Source organism: Mobula hypostoma, chromosome 3, assembly GCF_963921235.1.
Source record: "Mobula hypostoma chromosome 3, sMobHyp1.1, whole genome shotgun sequence".
Lineage (NCBI taxonomy): Eukaryota > Metazoa > Chordata > Chondrichthyes > Myliobatiformes > Myliobatidae > Mobula > Mobula hypostoma.
In genome coordinates, this window is record NC_086099.1 from 97409200 (window position 1) to 97423783 (window position 14584).

The window sequence follows — 14584 nt, forward strand, 5'->3', positions numbered from 1 at the left end:
AAGGTGATAGGTGAAGCCAAGTGGATGGGAAAGATAAAGGGCTGAAGAAGGAGGAATCTGATTGGACAGAACAGTGCAGCATAGGAGAAAGGGAAGGAGGTGGGACCCAGGGGGAGGAGATAGTTAGGTGAGAAGAGGTAAAAGGTCAGAATTAAAGAACAATGAAATTCATCAGTTATACAAGGACACCAGAGTAAAAGTAGGGCAGAAACCCTTGAGCAATCCTGTACTGTAAATCTACTTTCTTCTGTGATGCCTGTTACTTAATTTCCTTCATGTTCAAGAATCTGTTATTCTCAACAGTTAAACACCCACAACTATCGCAACTCAATCCTAAATGGTTGACCCCTTAATCCGGTAAAATCTGCAGCAGAGCTTATCATTCTAAAGTACCTGTAAACAACAGATACTCTGTTAACTTTTCTCAGGTTCTTTTAAGTCTCAATCAGATCACCTTGGTAATCATGGTATGATCCGCTGATCCCATCAATTAATGAGTATACTCACACTGCAATGACTCCAAGATAAAAACATCTTTCTTCGGGTATGGAAAATAAAACTACACACAGACGCGTCCTCAGTAAAACTCTATATGATTACAGAGGATGATGCTCTTCATGTCTGCTGAGTTTTTTTATTGCCAGGATACTCCTCATTGACACTGCCCCACTCCTCCTCAGCTACCTAGGACTGTCAATAGAATTGTTGGCTGGGATCTGATGGCACCACTATGCAAGAAGAGGAGGAAGAATTTGAAATGCAAACACTGACAAGTACAGCTGCTAGAGCATGGAACAGACCCCTTGAAGTTGTAATTAAATGCCTAGTAAAATGCCATATCCTCTTCAGGTTCCTTTGGCTATCTAAGAGATTCTTAAATGCCTCTATTGTATTTACCTCCACTACCACCCCGGCAGTGCATTCCAGGCACTCACCTCTCTGTGTCCAAAACCTTAGCCCACACATCTCCTTTGAATTTACCCCCTCATATTAAATGCATGTCCTCTGGTAGAAAACATTTCAACCTGAGGAAAAAACACTGGCTGTCTATCTACCCTCTTGTATGGCAACACTTGAGAGCTATCCCCAGCACATCTGTGGGAGTGTTGGTTGTTAATTCAAATGACACACTTGTGGTAAATAAACCTGGATCTTATAAACTACTACTGGGTCTCTCCTCAGCCTTTGCCGCTCCAGAAAAAGCAAAGCAAGCTTGCCCAATGTCTCTTTATAGGACATGTCCTCTAATCCAGGCAGCATCCTGGTAGGCATGCACTCTCGCCAAAGTCTCTACATCCTTCCTGTAATGGGGCAACCAGAATTGAATGCAATACTCCAGAAGTGGTCTAAGCAGAGTTTTATAAAGCTGCAACTCAACACATCAAGTTATGAGGGCAGGCAATGTGAAGGGTCCTGGTCGTTAACAGTGTACTGTCTCTTTGCATTTGATCTCCCAAAGTGAAACCATTTGCATTTGCCTGAATTAAACTCCATCTGCCAATTCTCTGCACAGATCTGCAACTAATCTATATCCTGCTGTATCCTTGGGCAAAATTCCACAAAACCACCAATCTTTGCATCATCTATGAACTTAGTGGTCACATGGACTTCTAACCACAATACGTCCTTACTGTCTTCTACGTGCAAACCAATTCTGAATTCAAACAGCCAGGCCACCATGGATCCTAGGTTTCTTAATCTTCTGGATGAGCCTAGCACGAGGTACCTTGTCAAATGCCTTACTAAAATGAATGAAGACAACATCCATTATTCTCAACACTCAAATACTCATCAAACGCCTTTGTCACCTGATCAAAAAACTCAATCACATTAGTAAGGCACCACTTGCCCCATATAAAGCCATGCTGAATGTCTCTAATTAGACCATGGTTTTCTAAGTGCTCAGTGTTTTCTAAATTCTAAATGTTCTCTAAGAATCTCCTTGAATAGATTCCTTACAACTAATGTGAGACTCACTGGATTATTCATAATTTCCTTATTGAATAATTAGGGCCCTACTGAATAACACTTACTACTTATCAGTATTCTGATAACCTCACCTATGCCTAGACAGAACACAAAGATCTTGATCAAGGCCTCAGCAATCTGATCTCTTACTTCTCTCAGTAACCTGAGTATATCCCATCAGGCCATGTGGACATATCCATCTTAATGTTCTTCATTTACTCTAACACTACTTATTTCTTTTTCTCAAAATGTTAGCACGTTTCACACTGCAAATGAAAAATACCACCTCAACTTCTAAACTGACAGATCAACATGCCAAAAGCCTTCTTCACCTTCCTTTCCTAGGTCCCTCTGTTCCATAACACTCCTTAGGGTGCCACTACTCCCTATGAAAGTCTTCAGCTGGTTTTACTTCCCAAGATGCAAAACCTCGCACTTATCTGTATTAAATTCAATTTGCCATTACTTGTCCCACTTATCCAGCTAACCAAGGTTCCACTGTAATTCTTGATAACCATTTTCATTAACTATCGTATCACTTACGTATCATATGTAAACTTCTGAACCATTTTTAGTACATCCTCATCAAACTGTTGATATAGATGATAAACAATAATGGACCCAGCATTGATCTCTGAAAGCACACCACTGCTCACTGGTCTCTAGCCTGAAAAACCATCTTCCACCATCACACTTTGCTTCAGATCATCAAGTCATTCTTTATCCAATTAGCTAGCTCTCCTTGGATTCCACATGTAAGGGTTTCTTCTTTATGTTAATACTAAGGTGAATAAAATGGCTTCTCTGTACTGTTAACTGCTGAGGTAGTGGTTCTCTATAGCAGCATGCTCGGGTTATAATTAGTGATAGCGGGACTTGTATTCATTTGCGAACCAATTGGGATAGATGTTATTCTTTATGTCTGTGTGAAAGCCGTTAGTTTGTGCAGGCTTGTGGGAGAAGGTACGAAGAGGATGAAGAGAGAAGGCGTGGCTTGAGGAGACAGTTGCCGGACCCTCTGGACCTGGGCTCGGGGTGGGAGCCCAGGGGTCGATGACAAGCGGAGGAGGATCAGTGAAAAGGAATCTGTGAGCTCCAACATTTGTGCACTGGACATATTTATGAGATTATTGGTGCCTTTTATTTGTTTTCTTTTTCTTTTGTTTCTCTACTAACCCCATACTTAAATATAAAATCTTAATCATTTAACCGCACATTGTGGACTATATGTTATTTTGGGGTACTGATGTTACACAGGGGACACACCACGCAGCATCCACCCAAACAACAGTGCTAATGTTTGGCCGGGTAGGGGGTGCCACCCCTGAGATCATGCCACTAGGCAAAGTGAGTCTTACACATACAATCTAACCTTTCAGCACACCCTACTATTTGAAACCTTATCAAAAGCCCTTATTAGAGTAAAGCCAAGTAAGCTACATCTACCACCTTGCTTTCATAAATCTTCATGGTTACTTCTTCAGAAAACTCGATCAATTTTGTGAGACATGATCTCCCATGCACAAAACCATGCTGACTAATCAACCTGTCTTTTATAGTATGCAGTGCCTATAAAGATATTCACCCCCTCCCTTGGAAGTTTTCATGTTTTATTGTTTTACAACATTGAATCACAGTGGATTTAATTTGGCATTTTTGACACTGAACAACAGAAAAGACCCTTTCGCATCAAAGTGAAAACAAATTTCCACAATTTGGTCTAAATTTATTACATTTATTAAACACAAAATAATTGATTGCATAATTACCCACCCCTGCAGTAATTACAACCTTGAGTCTTGGATAGATGTCTATCAGCTTTGTACTTCTGGACATCTCAATTTTTCAACTTTCTTTACAAAACTGCTCAAATTCTGTCAGATTGCAAGGGGATTGAGAGTGAACAGCCTTTTTCAAGTCCAGCCACAAATTCTCAATTGGATTGAGGTCTGGATTCTGACTTGGCCACTCCAGCATGTTAACTTTGTTCTTTTAAGCTATTCCTGTGTAGCTTTGGCTTTATGCTTGGGGTCATTGTCTTGCTGGAAAACAAACCTTCTCCCAAGTCACAGTTCTTTTGCAGACTGCGTCAGGTTTTCCTCTATGATTTCCCTGCATTTTGATGCATTCATTTTACCCTCTACCTTCACAAGCCTTCCAGGACCTGCAGCAGTGAGGCATCCCCACAGCATGATGCAGCCATCTCCATGCTTCACGGTAGGGATAGTGTGTTCTTGATGACGTGTGGTGTTTGGCTTACACCAAACGTAGCAGTTAATCTGACGGCCAAAAGCTCAATTCTGGTTTCATCAGATCAAAGAACCTTCTTCCAGCTGACTTCAGAGTCTTCCACATACCTTCTGGTAAACTCTAGCCAAGTTTTCTTGTGAGTTTTCTTTTCCAACAACTGCTTTCTCTTTGCTACTCTCCCATAAAGCTACAACAACTGGTTAAGCACCAGTTGTTGAGTGCACAGTCTCTCCTATCTCAGCCAGCGAAGTTTGTAACTCCTCCAGAATTGCCATAGATCCCTTGGTCACCTCCCTCACTAGTCCCCTTTCATGGTCACTCAGTTTTTGAGGATGCCTGCTCTCAGCAGGCTTACTGCTGTGTCATGTTCTTTCCATTTCTTGATGATTAACTTCACTGTACTCCAAGGGATATTCACTGACTTGGAGACTTGGAAGTTTTCTTGTATCTATCTCCTGAGTTGTGCTTTCTAATAACGTTTTTGCGGAGTTGCTTGGAGTGTTCTTTTGTCTTCATGGTGTAGTTTTTTCCAGAATACTGACTCACCAGCAGTTGGACCTTCCAGATACAGTACTTTTACTAAAATCAATTGAAACATCTTGAGTGCACACAGGTGATCTCCATTTAATTAATTATGTAACTTCTAAATCCAATTGGCTGCACTACTGATGACTTGGTGTGTCATAACAGAGGGCGAATACTTATGCAATCAATTATTTCATGTTTTATGTTTGTAATTAATTTAGATCACTTTGTAGAGATCTATTTCCACTTTGACACAAAACAGTCTTTTTCTGTTGATCTGTGTCAAAAAAGCCAAACTAAATCCACTATGATTCAATGTTGTAAAGCAATAAAACATGAAAACTTCCGGTGGGGGGAAGGGGTGTTGGTGGTGGTGAATACTTTTTATAGGCACTGTACATTAACTCTTTCATATATCTCAGCTAGAGAAAAAAAAAGTTCTCAGGACATCAAGAAAAATAACAGAGCACTAGACAACCATGATTAGTAGCCTCTATAATTTTATCCAAAAATAATCCCATACCTGATAAAATAGCACCTTTCAGCAGTGCAGTGAAGCACTGGCCAAGATTATATGATGTAATCCTGCACTTTAATCCTGAGAGATGAGAGACTAACTCAGCAGATGTGAACATCTGTCACAGCTCACCACAATTCTTGCCCACATTTCCCATGCAGTGCATTAAAGCATAGAAAATGCCAATAGACAGAGAATGACTCACAAAATTTTAAAAAACTGTTACCATCTGTCATCTCATACTTCCATTTCCTCTTTAATCTTTGAACATAATGTCGCTGTCCTATTACTGTCACCCAATGAAAATTTCTTCTTAAAAAAATTCTTTTCATATCTGAAACACTGCCACCCCTTTAATCAAGAAATGGAAATAACTTGGCACAGCAGTTAAACTGCCTACAGATGATGACGAATCTTTCTTCTCTTTAAACTCAACACAGGCAAAAAACTCTTTTGACCAATCCATTTAATTCAGGTGTAGTACATATGCTTGTCTCTCTAATGGTCCAGTATAATTGTAATGTTTTCTGTATCCGGTGCCAAATACAACATTTTAACATTAATTTCATCTCTTTCCCGGGCTGGAATACATGCAGCAACAGAGTTGCACGAGCCATTTGCTGTTGCGTGATCCTCAACTATCTCAGCAGCTCAGTTTAAAACAGTTAAACTTTATGTAAAAAACTAAAAATTAATAATTTGAGAAAAAATACACACATTATACGTGTTTATTAAAACATAAATATGCACAGAAAAATAAAAAATAAATGTATCTTTTCATTACAACCAATGATCCCATTTGTATGAAGGGGGAAGAGGAGGATGCAAAATAGATATGCCAGTAATGGCTGGTATAAAACTGATGAAGCAGATGCTGTGTATCTGGCCCTTTGCCTCAGCAAATTGTGGAATGCCTCAGGACTTGGCAAATAAGATCAAAGCTGAGGTTGTGCTTGTGTTAGAATGATACAGCCTCTAGGAGCTGAATGAGTATGTGGAAAAGCTGCGAGACTGTTAGGATTACTCAAATGGTGAGAATACTTAAATTTGCAATAGATATTCACATTATGGGAATATGGTGGTAAAGTGATATTAGAAAAATTCAATCGCAAGAGATTGCAGATGCTGGAAGTCTAGATCAATACTCACAATGTGCTGGAGGAAACAAGCAGGTTAGGCAGCATCTATGGAGAGAAATGAACAGCTGATGTTTTGGGGCTTCATGAAACTGGTAGGAAAAGAAGGCAGAATAAAAGGACAGAAGAGTAGCAGGAACTGTTAAATGATTGGTGAGAAGGGGACAGTAGGAAGGTGGGGTTGGGAAAAGGATAACGTGGGAAGCTGCGAGGTGATAGGTAGTACAGGCAACGGGCTACAGGAGGAATCTTAAAGGAGAGGATAGCAGACCATGGAATAAAGGAAAGGAGACGGTGAACCAGAGGAAGGAAGACAAAGGTAATGGGTAGATTATAAGAGTGGGAGAGGGAAAAGAGAAGAGATAAAGGGGCCAGGGGGATACAAGAGAACAAAGGGGTGGGGGGTAACATAAGAGAATGGTTACCTGAAGTCAGATAAATCTCTGTTGATGTCATCAGGTTAGAGACTACCAAGACAGAGTATGAGGCACAGTTCCTCTAATATGTGTCTAGCCTCAATGTGGCAGTAGAGAAGGCCATGAACAGTAATGTCAATATTGGAATGGGACGTGGAATTAAAACTTCTAGGATCCCACCGGAGATGGCAGAAGTTGTGGAGAATAATGTATTGGATGTACAGGTTTATGGGGTGTTATGTGAGGACAACGGGGCATTTTCTGAAAAAAAAACAGGACACCTGAGATGGAAGGTCTCATCGCAGATGCGCTGGAGAATTAGGAATTGGTAAAGGGAATGGCATCCTTTGAAAGTGACAGAGTGGGAAGAGGTGTAGTTGAGAGAGCTGTGCAAGTTGATGGGTTTGTAGTAAATGTTGGTGGATAACCTAGCTCCTGAGATGGGGACAGAGGTCAAGAATGGAGAGAGAGGTGTTGGAAATGAACCAAGAAAATATGAAATCGGGATGGAAATTGGTAGCAAAGTTGCTAAAATTGACAAGCTCTGCATGGGTGCAGGAAGCAGCACCAATGCATTTCAATGCTTATCAAACAAAAGAACACTAGATAAATTAAAGGAATACTTGACCAGACAAAATGACTGAAGAAGTGCTCTACTGAGATAGCAGCCCATTCCACCAGGCTGTTTATAATTGTCCCATTAATATAGATGCCAATTCAGCATACTGAATAATCGCTTTTACATTAAAGTTTTTTTTTAAAAAGTAATGCACACGATTTGGGTCTGGCTGCAAGATCACAACTTATTGCCCATCTCTAATAAGCTCCCTGAAGATGGTGGTGGGACAACTTCTTGAATTGCTTCAGTCAAATAATTCAGGCACCCTCATATCTTATTAGGCAAAGACTTACAGGATTTTGACCCAGCAGCAGTGAAGAGAAACTGTAAGCCAGGATGGTGCATGAAGGGAAACTTGGTAGATTCTTTTGTACCAGCTGGCCTTGTCCTATTGAGTAGCAAAAGCTGCAGTTTCTTTTTAAGATGCTGGCAAATTGCTGCAATGGACTTTGTAGATGGTACATATTTTTACCATGAGGAGAAGGGGTGTGAAGGTTTAATATGGACGTGGGTCTGGGATAAAAGAAATGCTAGAGTGTTTTTTTTATAATATAATTTTTATTGAGTTTTCAAAAAGAATACATGAAAGATAAAATCTACCCTCCTCCCTCCCCTTAACCCTCCCCCCCCCCATATATAGACCTACCTAAAAGGAAGAAGAGAAAAAAAAAAGAAGAGCCGCCTGGGTATTGGAAGGTTTCCACACGCTCCATGGGATTCAAAATAAATTTGGTATAATTATTCGTTACTTTCCCAAGGGACCAAGATCTTTATCGGAGCACTTAAATATGCCATCCTATCTTTTGTAATAAGGGCACCAAATATTCAAAAATGTTACATATTTATCTCTTATAAGTAATTTTTTCGAGCGGAATAGAACTAGCCATTTCATTATTCCAATGATCCATACTTAAATACGAATCAGATTTCCAAGTAACTGCTATCGTCTTCTTAGCTACTGCCAATGCAATTTTTATAAATTCTTTCTGATATTTATTCAATTTAAGTTTCAGCTTTATCCCTTCAATATTACCTAATAGAAATAATACAGGGTTATGTGGAAGTTGAGTTCCAGTAATTTGTTCCAATAAGACTCTTAAATTTATCCAAAAGGGTTGAATTTTAAAACAAGACCAAGTAGAATGTAAAAAAGTACCAATTTCTTGATTACACCGAAAGCATTTATCGGATAGATTTGAATTTAATCTATTTATTTTTTGTGGTGTAATATATAATTGGTGTAAAAAATTATATTGTACTAATCTAAGTCGAACATTTATTGTATTTGTCATACTGTCAAGACAAAGTTTTGACCAATTTGTTTCATCAATATTAATATTCAGATCTGTTTCCCATTTTTGCTTATGGATTCCTTGTTTAATTGTTTGTTCTTGAATCAAATTATACATACAAGAAATAAATTTTTTAATTTTCCCTTTTTGAATTAAAATTTCAATTTCATTAGGTTTTGGCAAAAACATTGTTTGACCCAGCTTACCTTTTAAGTAAGCCCTTAATTGAAGGTAACAAAAGAAAGTATTATTTGATATTTTATATTTATCCTTTAATTGTTCAAATGACATCAATATACCTCGTTCATAACAATCTCCTATAAATTTAATCCCTTTTTGGTACCAATTATATAAACGTTGAATGTCCATTGTAAAAGGAATAAGTCTGTTTTGGAACAAAGGTCTCCTTGCTAATAGAGATTTCTGTATTTCATTATCAACATTTATCTTATTCCATAGATCAATCAAATGTGTTAATATAGGAGATTCTTTCCTTTCCCGTATCCATTTAGATTCCCATTTATATATAAAATCTTCAGGTCTATTTTCTCCTATCTTGTCTAATTCTATGTTAATCCATGCTGGTTTTCGATCATCAAAGAAAGATGCAATAAATCTAAGTTGATTTGCTTTATAATAATTTTTAAAGTTTGGAAGTTGTAACCCTCCTAACCCAAATTTACATGTCAATTTTTCCAATGATATTCTTGACATTTTACCTTTCCAAAGAAATTTTCTCATACATTTATTTAACTCTTGAAAAAATTTCTGTGGCAGTTCTATTGGTAATGTTTGAAACAAATACTGTAATCTAGGAAATATATTCATTTTTACAACATTGACTCTACCTACTAATGTTATTGGTAGTATCATCCATTTGTCAAAATCTTCTTGAATTTTTTTCAATAGTGGCAAATAATTAAATTTATATAAATTCTTTACATCATTATCAAGTCTTATACCTAAATACTTTATACCATTTACCGGCCATCTAAATTGGGTTACTAATCGACATTGACTATAGTCTCCTTTAGTAAGAGGTAAAATTTCACTTTTATCCCAATTTATTTTGTAACCTGATACCTTCCCATATTCATCCAATCTAGAAGATAATTTATGTAACGAATGTTGTGGGTTTGTTAAGTAGATCAAAACATCATCGGCAAAAGATTAATTTTATATTCCTCCTGATCAACTCTAAAACCCATAATATCTGGATCAATTCTGATTAGTTCTGCTAATGGCTCTGTCGCCAGTACAAATAAAGCAGGTGATAATGGACAACCTTGTCTAGTTGACCTTTTTAACTGGAATGGTGTTGAAATTTGTGAGTTTGTCACTATTTTAGCTTTAGGATTAGAATTTAAAGTTTTAATCCAATTTATAAAAGATGTTCCTAACCCATATTTTTCTAATACTTTAAATAAAAAATCCTATTCTAATCTATCAAATGCTTTTTCTGCATCCAAGGCTATTACTATACTCATCTCCTCCCTTTTTTGTGCCAAATGAATTATACTGAGTAGCCAAGTTACATTATCTGCCAATTGTCTATTTTTAATAAATCCTGTTTGATCCATATGTATTAATTTTGGTAAATATTTAGATAATCTATTCGATAAAATTTTTGCTATTATTTTATAATCCGTATTCAATAGAGAGATAGGCCTGTATGATGTTGGTTTCATAGGGTCTCTGTCTTTTTTTGGCAATACTATTACAATCGCTGTTGAAAAAGATTCTGGGAGTTTATGTGTTTTTTTCTGCTTGACGTATTAGTTCCATAAAGAGAGGAAATAATAATTCTTTAAATTTTTATAAAATTCAGGTGGAAAACCATCTTCTCCTAGAGATTTATTACTTTGGGAGTGATCCTAAAGCTTCTACAACTTCTTTTAATGTAAAAGGCATATCTAATCCCTTCTGTTCTTCCAAATTCAATTTTGGAAGAGATACTTGTGATAAAAACCTTTCTATCTCATTAACATCATTTTGTGATTCTGATTGATATAATTCAGAATAGAAACTTTTAAAGGTTTCATTTATTTCAAAAGGTTTATAAGATATTTTATTTGCCCTTGTTCTAATTGCATTTATTGTTTTGGAAGCTTGTTCTGTTTTCAACTGCCAGGCAAGAATTTTATGTGCTCTCTCACCTAACTCATAATACCTTTGTTTAGTTCTTATAATTGCTTTTTCCATTCTATATGTCTGAAGCGTATTATATTGTAACTTCTTATTGACAAGTTGCCTTCGTTTTTCTTCTGACATATATCTTTGAGATTCTTTTTCTAATTTTGTAATCTCTTTTTCCAATTGATCTAGTTCTGCCATATATTCTTTCTTAATTTTAGACGTATAACTTATTATCTGGCCCCTAAGATATGCTTTCATCGCATCCCATAATATAAATTTATCATCCACTGAATGAAAATTTGTATCCAAAAAAAATTGAATCTGCTTTTTCATAAAATCACAAAAATCTTGACGTTTTAATAATGTTGAATTAAATCTCCATCTATAAGCCACTTCTTCCTTATCAGCCATTATTATTGTCATTAATAAAGGAGAATGATCTGATAATATTCTTGCTTTATACTCCATATTTTTCACTCTATGTTAAATATGCATTGATAATGGAAAAAAATCTATCCTTGAGTAAGTTTTATGTCTATGAGAATAGAACGAATAGTCTCCTTCTTTAGGATTGATTCTTCTCCATATATCAATCAAATTTAAATTTTTCATCAATGATAAAGTTAGATTTACTACCTTCGATTTTATAACAGCCTTGATTGATCTATCTAAGACTGGGTCTAAGCAAAAATTAAAGTCTCCTCCAATTAATATTTTTTCATGTGCATCCGCCAAATTCAAAAAAGCTTCTTGTATGAATTTTGCATCATTTTCGTTTGGTGCATAAATATTCATAAAAGTCCATAGTTCAGAGAAAAGTTGACAATGTATAATCACATATCTCCCTGCAGAATCAGTTATTACATTTTGTATTCTAATTGGTAACGTTTTATTGACCAAAATTGCTACTCCCCTCGCTTTTGAATTAAATGAAGCCGCAACAACACTACCCACCCAATCTCTCTTTAGTTTCTGATGTTCTGTTTCTGTTAGGTGTGTTTCCTGTAAAAAAGCTAAATCTATCTTTATTTTTTTAATATGTGTTAAGACTCTTTTTCTTTTCACTGGTCCATTAAGCCCGTTAACATTAAAACTCAAAAAATTCAAAAAATTAGTCATTATTCTTAACAAAGTTACTCCAATCTAAAACATTACTTATCTTCTCAACTCTCATAGTTCCTTGGGGAGTCTCTTTGAACTTCACCATGTTGCTATGTGTTTCCCTCCCAACCCTCCAGGCAAAAAGAAAAAAAAAGATAGAAAGGATACAAAAAAGGAAAAAACAAAATACCCCCCCCCACTAATGTTGTGAATGAAAAGATACACAACACTACCCCCCTCCATTTTACGGGTCGTGGCTAAAGCCACGCTTGCACTCATGATTAGCGTAGCAATTGGTCAGTGCTCCTTCCAGCTCCCCCGCAACAAAAAAAATTATATATATATATACAAAATTAATGTTACTATTCCCAACTAATATTCCTCCAATTTTAACCTTTCTTACCCCCCTCATATAATTAATAATATATTTATACATTCATCCACCTTCAAAAATCCAACAAGTCCATTCTTTGACTCAATCTTCATCTTCAATCTATCTCGCTCCCCTGGATTTGTTCTTGTATCTGGTGAATATTCAGAGAATCTCGCACAAACTGCTCCGCTTCCCGGTAGTCATCAAAAAATCTTTTTTCTCCACCAGGCAAAAAAATCTTCAAGGTTGCAGGATAACGCAATATAAATTGATAACCGTGATCCCATAGGGTTTTTATCACTGGATTAAATTTCTTCCTTCTCTTCAAAAGTTCATAACTTATATCAGGGTAGAAAAAAACTTTGTTCCCTTGAATCATCAATGGCCCTTTTCTATCCTTGGCAGCTCGAACAGCTGCCTGTAGAATCCTTTCCTTGTCTTGAAATCTTAAGAATTTTATTAAAATTGATCGTGGATATAGGTCATCTTTTGGTTTTGGTCTTAGAGCTCTATGTGCCCACTCAATTTTAATTGGTCAAACCTCCTCTTCCATTTGCAAAACTTCCGGGATCCATCTTTGAAAAACTACTATTGGTTTTTCTCCCTCCATACCTTCTTTAAGACCAACAATTTTAATATTATTACGTCTACTGAAATTTTCCAACATGTCCACTTTCTCCAAAAGTCGATTTCTTTCCGAGTTCCAGACAAGCAGATCATTTTCTGTTTTTTCCATTCTATCATTCATATGCCCCATTGCTCTTTCCATCTTCTGAAGCTTCTTATCCATTTTGTCCTGTCTTTCCATAGCTTTATTATAGCACATCTTCATATCTCTAAGCTCTTCTCTTACTTTTCTTATTTCAGCCATTAATTGCACTATAGCCTCTCTTATGTTTCCATCATCTCCTTTACTTCCAATCGCTTCCAATTCTTCCTCCTCTTCTTCATCTGTGTTCTCTGCGGAATCCAATTCTGACTCTGAGTCCTTTTCAATTGCAGTGGCTGTCGGTTCTTGTAGTTTGAGTTGTGCCGATTTGCGCACGCGCATTTCCGGCATCTTCTTCGGAGAAACCGCTACCGCCGCCATTGCTCCCTGTTCTACCGAAGGAGATCCAACCTGAGTCCGAGGCTCCATCGTTGCAGTAGGCCCTTTTTTCTTCCCATCTCGCGGCTGCTTCGCAACAGCAGACTTCTTTTGTTGCGGTTTAGGAGGCATATCGTAAAGTAGTCTTGTAAAGTTTATAAATAGTTTTCGGAAAGTACTTATTAACTTTGTTTTGTTTAAACGGTACTTTGCTGATTTTTTACGGGAGAGCTGGATTTACACGTCTCAATCCCACGTCATCATGTGACGCCCCCCCTGCTAGAGTCTTGTTAGATTAGGTGAACAATCCAAAACACTCCTGACTTGTGGCTTATAGATAGCTAATGTGTTTTTGTAATTCAGGAAGCACAGCTTGATTACCTCTGTTTATCTGGCTACTCCATTTAAGCTTTTGGTTACCTCCACCCACTCATCACTAACACCTGCTCCCCCAATGAATACTTTGAGAGGGAATTAAACGGTAATGCTGTACACCAGGATGGACGTCTCCTTACCTGCTAAACACTTAATGCAACCGAACGTTATGAAATTACCAGTGAACACCTTCACTCCTTAGCATGGAAAAAGGTCACTGATGAAGCAGTTGAAGATGCCTCGGACACAGCTCGTAGGAGCTCCTTCAACATAGTGATGAGAGATTGCTCTCCAACAGTCAGAACCATCTTACCTTTCAGTGGGTATAATTCAGCTGAAGGAGATTATTTCCCTGTTTCCCACAGACTTCAATTTTACTAAGGCTCCTTGAAACTGCACTCAGTCAAATCTTACCTCTATGACAAACTGATTCCACTGCATAGCTTGAACCCTGCTATCAATGATGCCTTGCAGTGCCTTATCCATACCCAACTTCCTTTTTTTTTTAATTTTATTTTTATTTGGATAAGGAATTTACAATTATCATGTACTTTTTTCACACATATAACCTTTTCCATTTTTTTATATGTATAAAACTACGATTATTTATACATTCTTAAGTACACATTGAGATGATATAAAAGGAAAATAAACATTTAAATAGATAATTATGTACTGTGGTAAATCTAACCTATTAGGCTAAGTAATGAAATTAGTTGTTAAGAAAAATGGTAATAATAGTTTCCATACAACCCTTCTGGACCATTTCCACTGGTCCAAAATGTTGCA

General features: G+C 37.0%; 1 protein-coding gene across 3 annotated transcripts in view; it reads right to left on the reverse strand.

Moving 5' to 3' along the window:
• The window catches only part of ptpn13 (protein tyrosine phosphatase non-receptor type 13), a 262225-nt gene that overhangs the window by 20088 nt on the left and 227553 nt on the right, over positions 1-14584 (reverse strand). The gene's annotated exons all lie outside the window — the stretch shown is intronic.